This window comes from Oryctolagus cuniculus, chromosome 6 (genome assembly GCF_051225735.1).
Source record: "Oryctolagus cuniculus isolate XC-2025 breed Fujian yellow rabbit chromosome 6, ASM5122573v1, whole genome shotgun sequence".
NCBI classification, from domain to species: Eukaryota; Metazoa; Chordata; class Mammalia; order Lagomorpha; family Leporidae; genus Oryctolagus; species Oryctolagus cuniculus.
The window spans coordinates 132,245,683-132,259,320 of NC_142872.1; the positions used below are offsets into that span (position 1 = coordinate 132,245,683).

The window sequence follows — 13,638 nt, forward strand, 5'->3', positions numbered from 1 at the left end:
AAGGCTGGGAAAGGCCACTGTCCCTGCAGAAACCAGAAGGCTGGATTTACTCTGACTTAGGCTTATTGTTCTATTCAGGTGTTCAGTTGGTGGGATGTGGCCCACATGTTAGGAAAAGCAATAGGGCTTATGAGTCTCCCAGGCAGAATGTTAATCTCATCAAAAGCTGACATCCTCCCCTAAGATAATGTGTGCCCAAATGACTGGACATCCCGTGGCTTAGTCAAGTTGATATAATTACTGCCACAGTTTTGTAAATGTGTATATAGGAATATGTGAAAACAGATTGAGTTTTAGACTTTCAGAAAAATTCAATAAAGTTTCTTCAGCGGAATTTTTTAAAAATTTGCTTCTCAGAGACATTATATTTAATAATGATCCTGCTAAATAAGCCCAGAAATGATTAACATAATTCGTATTTTGTTTTTCTGATGTTTTACTTTAGTGACAGACATGATTAGGAGAATTTACAGTAGGTCAGTCTTTCAATAAAGTAACTTCTCTAAGAAGTTACTGTAGAACAGCATTTTTTTTTTTTTTTTTTTTTTTTTTTGACAGGCAGAGTGGACAGTGAGAGAGAGACAGAGAGAAAGGTCTTCCTTTGCCGTTGGTTCACCCTCCAATGGCCGCCGCTGCAGCCGGCGCACCGCGCTGATCCTGGCAGGAGCCATGAGCCAGGTGCTTTTCCTGGTCTCCCATGGGGTGCAGGGCCCAAGCACCTGGGCCATCCTCCACTGCACTCCCTGGCCATAGCAGAGAGCTGGCCTGGAAGAGGGGCAACCGGGACAGAATCCGGCGCCCCAACCGGGACTAGAACCCGGTGTGCCGGCGCCGCAAGGTGGAGGATTAGCCTATTGAGCCACGGCGCCGGCTCTGTAGAACAGCATTTTAAGATATTAAATAAAGCAAGCTTTATTCCTGCTTAAGACATCCAATCTGAAGTTCGTGACAGTCTACTGTGAAGAGTTGAGAACCTAATGGTCATTTCAGCACTGGAGGAGGAAGGCAAGTGACCTGAAAAGACTCCCAATAAGTAAATTCTTTTTTTTTTTTTTTTTTTTTGACAGGCAGAGTGGACAGTGAGAGAGAGAGACAGAGAGAAAGGTCTTCCTTTGCCGTTGGTTCACCCTCCAATGGCCACCGCGGCCGGCGCACTGCGCTGATCCGATGGCAGGAGCCAGGAGCCAGGTGCTTTTCCTGGTCTCCCATGGGGTGCAGGGCCCAAGCACCTGGGCCATCCTCCACTGCACTCCCTGGCCACAGCAGAGGGCTGGCCTGGAAGAGGGGCAACCGGGACAGAATCCGGCGCCCCATCCGGGACTAGAACCCGGTGTGCCGGTGCCGCTAGGCGGAGGATTAGCCTAGTGAGCCGCGGCACCGGCCTCCAATAAGTAAATTCTTTAAATCTCCATCAGTTCAGTCTGAGACATATGCGTATAATGAATGATTTTGAATTAGTAAAAAAGGAAAGGACATTCATTCTTAGAAGAACCTTGGATGGCTTCTGGGACATCTGGTTTCAATGGCCTCATATTCTGCCCTGCTGAGTAACTATATTAATTGACCTATATAATGGGTTATTTAATATTAGCTATCTATGTGTTGAGGAATGGCTACTAAATATAGTGATTGTAGTTTTGGAGTAATTAGTGATGAACTAATCTAAGAGTAATCAACTGAATCCAGCTGCATCTGTCAGATAGAAGCAGTAATAGGATACTAATTTGGCTGCTATAATGAGAGCCAACCAAAGTTTATTTTTGTCCCACACAGCAGTCTGTAGATAAGTTACCTCATAAGCAGGTGTTGCTTTTTAATGTAGATTTTTCTTGAGAAACATAAGACTTGGGTACATCAAATAAAACCAATTTCCAGTGGGGGAAAACAAATCAAAACACACAATAGAAAAAAAAAAAAAAAGCATTCGTTGTCTCGGCCAAAGCAGAACCCAAAGAATATATTCATAAACTTGAAAAATTCAAGACGCTTCATTAATTCACCTTTTGATACAAAATGACCTGTTAAACTTGAAGGTTATGGTTCTTGGTGTTAAGGTCCATAGGACAAGCTACAAAGTCTTCGGATGTTGAGCTGAACTCCACAGGGATTATTTGGTTTGAATCAATTTTTCCATGTCTAAACGATAGCAGCGGCAACAGCACTCACCCTCCGGGTGGCTTGTTTCTTAGCGTGGTGAGCATGTAGAAATGCCACAGCTTCATTTACCTTAGAGTGGAGAGTCTCGGGGCGGGGCGGGGGAGGGGCGGCCCCAGCATGTGCAGCAGCTTGGAATTGTCGATCTCCAGCAGCATTCCCGTGATACTCGCTGCCAGGTTTGAGTGTATTGTTTGGATAAACAGGAACAATCGTTTCCCCAGCATCTGATTCTGTTCCTGGGAGATTGCTGCAGCGGCATGGAGGCAGTCAGGGACGCCTGCCCCTGCTTGTGGACAGCAGGCTGGGATGCCTGCAGAGCCCGTATGGCGGAGTGAGGGCTGCAAACTCTGAGGCACAAAATAAACTTAGGTATCTCATTTAATGACACTCATTTTTAATTGAATGACACATTCAGTCAATAAACTTGAAGAATAGATAGATAGATAGATAGATGAGTATTTATTTTGAAAGGCAGTTATAGAGAGAGTGACACACACAGACACCCCCACACACACACCCACACACACACACAGAATCATCTATCTGCTGATTCACTCCCCAAATGGCCACAGTATCTAGGGCTGGGCCAGGCCAAAGCCAAGAGCCTGAAGCCCCAACAAGGTCTCCCATGTGGGTGGCAGAAGCTCAAGTACATGGGCTATCTTCCACTGCATTCCCAGGCACATTGGCAGGAAGGTGAATCAAAGTAGAGTAGCTGGGACTCAAACCTGCACTCATAAAGGATGCTGCCCGAAAGTGGCTTAACCTGCTGTGCCAGAACACTGGCCAATAGAATATATGTTTTTAAAAAGATACAAGGCATTGAATTGCACAAATGGCATCTCATTTATAGTACCAAAGTTGATGCAGTTTTCTCAGAGCAAAGAATAAATTCTCATTTCAAAGCACATTAACTTTGAATCTAGATAAAGCGTTAACACATTTGATAACGTGATTTCCAAGTCCATGAAAGAATAAAAACATCAAATTGTGAAAGAAAGAGCATAAGACACAATAACAACAAATAATCATAACTGAGAGATTGACAGAGAAGTTATTTATAGCACACACCAGATATGTATTTCAAAATACTAATGTTTTTATAACTATAATGTTTAAGTAATTTTATGACTCTCCTATTCAAAGACTGTTAAGTGCTTCTATATTGTTTTTATAAGGAGTTTTAATATCACAGAAAATAACCTTTATGAAAAATAACATCACAGAAAAAAAACCTTTATAATAAAGCAAACAGATGGCTATAACTTTGCAGATAGAATTTGGTTGCAAATATGATTTTAAAGATTGAAAAGAAATGTTCTGGGAGTTAGTACACTAAAAATATTAATTGTGATTTTCTTGGGGGCAGTAAGACTATTTTTTTGTGTTTCTGTTTTTCTAATTTTCTGGAATTAACATATCTATTAAATAATTAAATTTATTTTTCATGAGTAATATTCTGAAAATTTTGACAAATCACATTTGTATGTATTAGTAACATGTACAGCTATACAATAATTTATGCTTATAATAATAAATCAGTCAATGAAAAAGTTATATTTGGGTCCACTCTGCTGCAGGAGACCTAGGAAAGGCATAATCTCTTTGAAAATTTCTTTCTAGAGCAAAAATAAGTATACTATGTGTGTAACACATAAAATGGAAACCATTAGAGAGGCAACATGCATAATTAGAGATGATTTTGAAAATCATTAGGCAGTTGGTAATCTATTGAGGATGTCTCCTGGATGCTATTTAAATTATTCTATAAAGTAATGATCATAATGATCAATCACCCCGATGACCTTGAATTCCTAAATTCCTTGAATTCCTAAATTCAATAAACTAAGCATCATTATATATTTAGAAAGAATGTTCATGGTATTTATATTGTACACACTTTGCAAATTAAAAGTATATTTCAGGTCTGTAGACCCTCAACAATTTTAAGAAAAACTGCAGTATTTAAGGACATGTGTCTGCCAGCAGGTTAAACAACCACTTGGAATACCCGCATTTCATATAGGAGTGTTGGTTGAAGACCCAGCTACTCCTCTCCCAGTCCAGTTTCCGTTAATGCACCTGGAGAGAGCAAATGATGGCTCAAGTGTTTTGGCCCCTGCCACCTGTATGGGAAATCCTGATTCAGTTCAGAGCGCTTAACTTCAGCGTGGCCTAGCCCTAAACATTGTAGGCATTTGGAGAGTGAAAATCAATCTGTCTCTCTCTCTCTCTCTCTCTCTCTCTCTCTATATATATATATATATATATATATATATATATATAGATCAGTCACTCTGCCTTTCAAGTGGATGAAAGTAGAGATTTTTTTTAAGTATTTTAAAATGTTTACACTAATTTTGCATGTTAAGAGTGGCGTGTTTATATAAATTTTTTTCATAAAATTTCCTCATTGGAAATTTTTTCTTGATGTTTTGAGAGAATAACTTTTAACAATTTTTCCTTAGAAGAACTCAGTGTTTTCAAGAAAAGTATGAAGTATGAAAAATTTCCATCAATAACAGCTTGAAATTAATCTTCAGATTTTATAAAATAATGACATAGACAACTAAATTATACGACTTCTTTTTATTAGATGTTGAATTACACTGAAAATATTTCTTCATGAGCCAGATTTTAAGTTATTGCAACACAGAATCAAACGCTGTCTTTAGGCCACCTTGGGATGCGAAGGCTGGTAGGCCAGCGGCTACTGCTAGGGCTCTGCCAAAAGAGGGCGCCAGAGGAAGGCTGCAAATAGGAACAGACAGAGGACTCTTCCTGTGTTCTTAGAGCTCCTCTGCACTTCTCTCCAGCAACTTTACCAGCTTTGGGTTCATCCCAGTGCCAATCACAGAATTCAAGTTGCAGTTCCTCTAACATCGATAGAACCAGTACCGTTGCACGCTTCTCTTCAAAAACACCAGCATTGGCTGCGGACGCCCCTTTGTAGAGGTCTGGAGTCTGGCTTCACAGTGTTAGGGTGTCCCATTTTGCAAATAAAAAGACAGGACACCCAGTTACATTTGAATTTCATATACATGGGGGATAATCATTTAGTATGAGTATTTTTGAAATATCACATATTTAGCTGTGTAACATATTTTATCACGGCCCTATGCAGGGCCCTTCTCCAAGCTTCTGTATTTATTAATTCCCTTTGCTCTGCAGCCATTCAGTTAGCAACTACTTCTGGAAGTTGTTACCTTTGTGATAACTCAGTGTTTCCAACTTAATGCTTGAACTGTTCTTTATATTCTGTTTTGTCTCCTGACTGTGCTGACAGAGCATAATTTCCTAAAGCAGAAATACCAGGATTATTTTCCTGCCAGTTAATGTTCCCATGAATAAGTTAACATGTATACATACATGCATAATACTCTGATAGAAGTATCTGAATTTTGTTTACTTTTCAAAGAAATGAATTCCTGTATACACTATTCACAGTTCTATATGGGTCAGTGATATGAAATATACTACACTCTATCCATGCATAGCATATCTTCATCATCACTTTTAAAATTGACTAATTTGCTATGTGTACCACATTTGTATACATGTTACGTCTGTAAAAGTGTAACGGGAAGACAGCAAGACAAACAGCCTATGGATTTAATGTGGTTATAAAATGGATCAATTGTTAATTTATAAAACAGATTTCATTTCATTCTTTTATTTGTATCTGAGTTCTGGACTCTTCATACTAAATTAATTAGTTGGAAAAAAACTTGTTATATATCCATCAGATCCAGAAGATGGTTTTATTCTTCCCAATTGCTCTCCATCCTGTGCTTGTCATCTCTGAATTCAACCATTTTGACCTTAATTACCACCCAGATAATTGCTCTCCTGCCCTCTCTCTCCCTTGCTATTGAAAATCCTCCTGAAATAAATGTCACTTTCTTTATTGCTGACTTGGACTGACCTCTCATAGCTCCTGAAATTCTTGACTCCCTCCACGTTTGCCTGTCTCTAGCAATAACTATTTGGATGCCAGGATTTTAGGATTGACTCCGGGTTCCTGGCTTGCCCCGGGCCACATTTCTGGCTTACTGCTTGCTTTTGTAGTTCCCTATTTATGGCTGTGGTTAGATACACAGTGACCATTTGAAACTCAGCCTTTCCTGCCTGAAATCCTCTAATTGCCGGGCCTCGACGGTTGGAAATGCTTGCCCCTGATTTATGTCAAACTTCTGGTTCTCCTGTTTGTCCTTTTGTCTTACCTGAGGCCTTGGACTTACCCTGGCCTTGCAGCCTCCAGCTCTGCCGAAATAAATGAGGTTGCTATTTCTAGCTTAAAAAAGAAGCAGAAAGCATAGGCCACAGTGGAAGAAGTGGGTAACTTTTGCTGCGATTCTGATTGTGAATATTCAGGGAGGCAGTTGTAGAGCTTTGTGACTGAGCTTGCTGGCTCAGGGATCAGATGAACTCAGCTCAAATCTTGGTTCAACCATTTGCTAGTTTGTGTGACTTTAGACAAGTTTCTTTTTTTTTAACTTTTATTTAATGAATATAAATTTCCAAAGTACGGCTTATGGATTACAATGGCTTCCCCCCCATACCGTCCCTCCCACCCACAACCCTCCCCTTTCCCACTCCCTCTCCCCTTCCATTCACATCAAGATTCATTTTCGATTATCTTAATATACAGAAGATCAGCTTAGTATACCTTAAGTAAGTATTTCAACAGTTTGCTCCCACACAGAAACATAAAGTGAAAAATAATAGATGATTTTTTTAAATGATGATGAAATCAGATCAGACCTATTGTCATGTTTAATCCCAGTGAGAGTCAAGTTGGGAGTTGATAATTTCTTTTTTTTTTTTTTTACAGAAGATCAGTTTAGTATGCATTAAGTAAAGATTTCAACAGTTTGCACCCCCATAGAAACACAAAGTGAAATATACTGTTTGAGTACTCGTTATAGCATTAAATCTCAATGTACAGCACATTAAGGACAGAGATCCTACATGAGGAGTAAGTGCACAGTGACTCCTGTTGTTGACTTTACCAATTGACACTCCTGTCTATGGCATCAGTAATCTCCCTATGCACCAGTCATGAGTTTCCAAGGCTATGGAAGCCCTCTGAGTTCTCCGACTCTTTAGACAAGTTTCTTTATCTCCCTGTATCCTGGTTTTCTTCATTATAGTATGAATAGAATATATATGTCTCAATTATTGTAACTAGGAAGATAAATAATCCATGGAAATTTCTTGAAAGTGTTCAGCACATGAAAGGTATTCAAATTTTTACCAGTGTTTTTATTATGCCTCAATTGCAATATTTGATGACTTTATTAACACTTAAAATTGAACTTCATGTCCAGATTTCTATTTTCTCAGCTTATGAATCATTGTGGGAGGATTATTGAGTAGGTCTAGCTTCACTAGCACAATGTTGCTTTTCCATCCTTACTTTGTTTCTATTTAAAAGGACCAAAGATTATGAGAACCTAGAAGAAACAGCAATCTGAATGGAGATTTTAAAACAGGCTGTCACCAGCCAAGTTGCTGAGTTAGGCAGTCACCACTCTAGCTGAGTTTGTACTTTGGATCCATGAATGAGGTATACCTACAGAAATCAAAGAAATGAGACGTTTCCAATCACAATGGGAAACCTTCATGTGATTGGGCTTCTGTGTTTTGCCCTTGCACAGCAAGTCTAAAATGAACAGTTATTAATAACATATCCCATATAAATTTGGTTCTTTAGATTTTTATTTATTTGAAATGCAGAAGAAGGAGCCTGAGAAAGAGTGACCTCCTATCATCTGGTTCACTCCACAAATACATGCCACAGCAAAGACGAGGCCAGGCTGAAGCCAAGAGCAAGAAACTCAATCTCAGTCTGCCATGTGGGTGGCAGGGACCCCAGTACTTAAACTATCATCTGTTGCCTCCCAGGAAGCTGAATTGGATGCATGGAGCCAGGACTGAATCAGGCACTCTGAAACAGAATGCGGTATCTAATGTAACAATTTTCCACGCCAAATACCTACCCCTATATAGTTGACTTTTAATCTAATCATATGTTTCAATTTTCAAGTGAATCTAAAGAACTTATCATTTACTCTTGTATAATGTTAGGGTAGACAGTGTTTTGTGGCAAACATGATTACTATTTATCACATTGAGCTTCCCTGCAAGGTTAGTATGAAAATTAATTTTCCATTTGAAGAAAGTGACCAAAGATATAAGTTATACTTGTGCCCAATGTAACAAAGTGAGGAATCAACAACAGATCTTCTTCTCATACCGTTTCTCGTAGATTGTTTTAATGATATTCCAAGTTACCACCGTGTTGTGTCAAGCTACTTCACAGGGTGTCATAGAATTTTAATAAATTGACAATTAAAAGGAAATATTTGAAGGAAACGAGTAACCTACAAAAGCAAAGTAATTATAGAATCTGAATTTACAGACTCACTAAAACAGTTTAATTTTGTTTTGCTTATTCAAAATACTGAGAATACGAACCCTTACTTCAGTTATGTCTTCCAAAAACACAAAACAAAACAGCATTTGCACATCTCATCTGACATACTGCTTATAAGAAGCTCACAAGATAGTTACTCCTCTTTCACAAGAAGTACATAAACAGGAGAAAGAAAGTTTGAATGGTTTAAAAAGGTTAGGGAATTTATTCACAATCACACATCAGCTAAGGGAGGGAGCCAAGATGTAAACTCATATAGGCTGTCTTCTGTTGCCATATGTATTTCTGAAAGATATTTTATTTATTTATTTGAGAAGTAGAGATACAGACAGTGAGAGGGAGATACAGAGAGGTCTTCCATCCACTGGTTCACCCCACAAATGGCCACAACAGTTGGAGCTGGGCAGATCCAAAGCCAGGAGCCAGGAGATTCTTCCAGATCTCCCACATGGGTGCAGGGGCCCTAGTGCTTAGGCCATCTTCTACTGCTTTCCCAGGCCATAGCAGGGAGCTGGACTGAAAGAGGAGCAGCTGGGACTAGAACGGGCATCCATATGGGATGTCAGTGCCACAGGCAGAGGATTAACCTACTGTACAACAGCAATGGCTCCACCATACATGTTTTTAAAGATTCATTTAATTATTTTGAAAGCCAGAGTTAGAGAGAGAGAGAGAGAGAGAGAGAGAGCTATTCATTCCCCAGATGGCTGCAAAAGCCAGCACTGGGCCAGGTCACAGCCAGGAGCCAGGAGCTTCTTCTGGGTATCCACATGGGTGTCAGGGGCCCAATCACTTGGGCCATCTTCCACTGCTTTTCCCAGGACACTAGCAGGGATCCGGATCACAAGTGGAGCAGCAAGGACACAAACTAGCAGTCATATGGGATGCCATGTGGGATGCCGGCATTACTCCGCCACAAAGCCGGCCCTCTGACATATTTTTAATCATTATGGTATATGTGCTTGATTTTATATTATTGAGACTTCTCAGTTCTTCAATTTCATAAAGTCTGGGTTGAAGCTCCAAAACAACTTTCACTGGTCTCTGGCAGCCATCCAAATGCAGTTGTCATCCTAGGCTCACAGCAGACACATTTGCATTAGGATTGACCACACACTACCAGCCAGCTGCATAAAATCATTATTCAGGATCTAGGCTGGAATACTTATGTCCATGGCCAGCATTTTCTTCCTGTGTGTGACTGAGCCTGGTGGCTGTGACTCTAAATACACAGAACTATGGGTGGAGAATAATTTAAATGAATATTTTTTAAGCATTATATAATTTTTTTTTTTGACGGGCAGAGTTAGACAGTGAGAGAGAGAGACAGAGAGAAAGGTCTTCCTTTTGCCGTTGGTTCACCCCCCAATGGCAGCTGCAGCCAGCGCTGTGGCCAGTGCACTGCGCTGATCCAAAGCCAGGAGCCAGGTGTCTCTTCTCAGTCTCCCACGCGGTTGCAGGGCCCAAGGACTTGGGCCATCCTCCACTGCACTCCCTGGCCACAGCAGAGAGCTGGCCTGGAAGAGGGACAACCAGGACAGAATCCGGTGCCCCGACCGGGACTAGAACCTGGTGTGCCGGTGCCGCAGGGCGGAGGATTAGCCTATTGAGCCACGGCGCCGGCAAGCATTATATCATTTTTAAACCTTCTTAACTAATTTTAAGTGCCCAACTTAGTAGTGTTAAGTATATTAATGTTAAGTATATTCACTGGGAAACAGATCTCCAAAATTTTTTCATTTTGCAAATCTGAAACTCTATACTCATTAAATCACAACTCCATTTTTCTTCCTCCCCTCAGGCCCTAGTAAATGTCAGTATACTTTTTGTTTATTTTAATTTGCCACTTTAGGTACCTTATAAAAATGACATCATATGGTATTATCTAGATGTGACTGGCTTATTTCACTTAATATAACCTTGTAAAGGTGTACTTCTATTTTAGTGTGTGACAGGATTTCCTTCATATTTAATATTTTTAAACTATTTATTTATTTACTCTCATTTTGTTTTAAAAGGAGAGAAACAGATAGAGATCTTCCATCTGCTGGTTCACTCCCCCAAATGTCTGTTATAGCCAAGGCTGGGCTAGGTGCCTGGAACTCAATCCAGGTCTCTCACTTGGATGGCAGGGACCCAAGTACTTAAGCCACCACCTGCTGTCTCCCAGGGTACACTTTATCAGAGTGGAGTAGCCAGAACTTGATCCAGAAACTCCAATTTGGAGTTTGAGCCCCTACTTTAAATTCTTGTGGATATATACCTAGAAGTGAGATTACTTGAAACTATGGCTGTTTTATCTTTGACTTCTTGAGGAACCTCTATGCTATTTTCCATAGTGGTATCATAGTGGTCCCATAACAGTGCACAAGGGTTCCAGTGTCCCCACATCCTCACCAATATGTGTTATTATCTGAAAAACAGTGTTAGCTTTTCCATTTATTTTTGATGAAGCCAATTCTTTTTAAGATTTAGTTATTTATTTGAGAGGTAGAGTTATAGACAAAGAGAGGGAGAGATGGAGAGAAAGGTCTTCCTTCTGCTGGTTCATTCCCCAAATGGCCCCAAATGGCCAGAACTTGGGCTGATCCAAACCTAGGAGCCAGGAGCTTCTTCTGGTCTCTCATGCAGGAGCAGGGGCCAAAGCACTTGGGCCATCTTCCACTGCCTTCCCAGGTGCATTAGCAGGGAGCTGGATCTGAAGAAGAGCAGCTGGGACATAAGCACCCACATGGGATGCCAGCACCACAGGCAGAGGTCTAGCCAACTACGCCACAGCACTGACCTCCAGCCTAAGTTTTTGTTTCAGAAAGCCTGGTATGGTTATAAGCTAATATTTTGGGAGGAACAATAGAAGGCTAACACATTTAAATGTTCTCCAACCCTTTAACTAGTTTTAATTTCAGAAGCTATTTCCCTGAGCATTCCTGAAGTAAATGAATAACTTGCTCTTTCGAACCCAAAACACATATGTTTTCTTGATTCCTTTGGTTACCACTGTTTCACCCAGAACTAAAAAGCTTCTTAAAATGAATCAGAGGAAGACAAGTGGGAAGACTTCTCACTTCAACATTTTGCTAAAGATGGAGGAAAAAATGGTGCTATTCAAAGATACTCTGTGCTTAGAGATTTTAAATCAGGATGGAAATAAGCCCAGAGAAAAGGCAAGAATATTTGAAAGGAGAATTGACAACTCACTACTGCAGAAGGCTGAATTCCAAGGAAGTATGCCCAGTATCTACAAAGCTGAGAAGTAAGTTTCTGAAATCATTATCAGTAACTTTTTTATTTATTTTTCAATTCTTGAAATGTCAATCATTTGTTGGGGAAAGCAGAATCCTGCTTCTGAAGTGAAGAAATTAACAAAACAATATAATTTATGTAAATAGCAGCACATTGCATATTTGTATGTAGCCATTTTAGGGAATAAGTAAAGAAATGTCTGACCTTAGGCTTTATGAAAGAATACTGCTAAGTGTACTGGTAGTAATATTTTGATTCTGTGGTATAACCTTGAAAAATCTTCAAAGCATTTATCTAATGTCTACTAATATCATTTGATTTTTCTTGTTTCCATTTCCCATTTCACTGAAAACTTCTAGAAGCAAATACCTTTTTTTCATTCTAAACAAGAAAGCAGAGGAATAAAATAAAATTATAATACCTTTAATATCACATTTATCTACTATGAGAACAACATTGAGTACTCAAAAAATACTATGGAAAAAATCAGAACATTTAGCATTCTCTAGCAAGTTACTGATAAATTTTCTAAAGTTATCAGGTGATTTATAAAAATAATGGATAAAAAAAACAAAACAGTTTTTTTTTAATGAGCACATCTGTATAGAAAGACAAATATTAGCCAAAAACTCAGGGTAGGTCACTTGGAGAGAAATAAATATAACAAAGACCTATTAGGTCAAACAAAATTATGTGGAAATATAGGAATAACAGTTAATAATAAACTAAAAGCAAAGAACTTGTTCTGTGCAGTAGCTAAAAATAGTAAGTCTGGAGACAAAAGCCTTTTTATTCTCATGCTTATTCTATGCTCTGGTTTGCAGGACGATGAACAAAGCAGAAATGTCGCTGCTATTGTAGACCTACTATTATTTCATCTTGGTTGTAGTATTCAACAATGGAGAACATAAAATAATAGCAGTGTTTTGAAATATTTCAACTGTTGTGGGTGTTTGACCTAGCAATTAACTTGAGAGTTAGGAGCGCATTGAAGTATGAAGTACCTGGGTTCATTTCTCACTCTGGCTCCTGATTCCAGCTTCCTGCTTATATGGACACTGGGAGGTAGCAGTGGTGGATTGAGTAGTTGGGTTCTTGCCACTTGTGTGAGAGACCTAGATTTGGTTCCTAGTGGCAGGCATTTAGAATATATTTCTTTTTTACTCTCTTTCTTTCATTTTCAAATAAATTGTATTTTAAATTTTAATAAAAATAAAGCATTTAAACTTAGCCTTTGCTATTATTAAAGAGGCAAATTCCTTAGAGTTTGTGAGTAAAGCTTACTAAGAAGAAATTAGAAGGAAAACACCACATTTAAAAATAATGAAAAAGTTTATTAAGCAACAGAAGTGTTGTATTTCCTGTTTAAAGAAAATAATTACTAAAGTTATCACTTGACCAGTAGACTTACTTTATGAAGGAATCACTAATTCACAATATAATAAGTCTTTGGACTTAGTCACAATTGAAGTGGTCAAACAGAATGTTTCTTACAAAAACACTTGGAAGGAAGAGAACAGAGATGATTAACTTTTCTATGGAATTATTTCATAGTAGATGAGAGTAATAAAGTCTATCCAGGTATTGTAGTCTTCACTCCTTTCTAGTCTAACAAGTCATTTACCAATGAAATAACAACGAAGCACTGATTTCTGGTTGACCCTAAACCAAGGCCAGCAAAGTACTTGAATGACTTTGCTGTAATGCTTGTGTACTTGTACACTTCAGGGAGTGGACACACTTGTTCTGTGAAGTTATATAGAACTATGTCAGAAGATCACTAATACACACAGTTCTGT

The 13,638-nt window shown here is 39.1% G+C and overlaps 1 protein-coding gene across 3 annotated transcripts in view; it reads left to right on the top strand.

Annotated features, from left to right (window-relative positions):
• OXR1 (oxidation resistance 1) overlaps positions 1 to 13,638 on the top strand; it is a 796,801-nt gene that overhangs the window by 589,612 nt on the left and 193,551 nt on the right. Inside the window, exon 1 of one of the 3 annotated variants that reach the window (XM_089335578.1) lies at positions 11,804 to 11,849. The exons of the other annotated variants lie outside the window; for them this stretch is intronic. The gene's annotated coding sequence lies outside the window, so the exon portion shown is untranslated. Of the gene's footprint in view, positions 1 to 11,803; positions 11,850 to 13,638 lie in introns of those variants that run through there. 3 annotated transcript variants of the gene reach the window in all.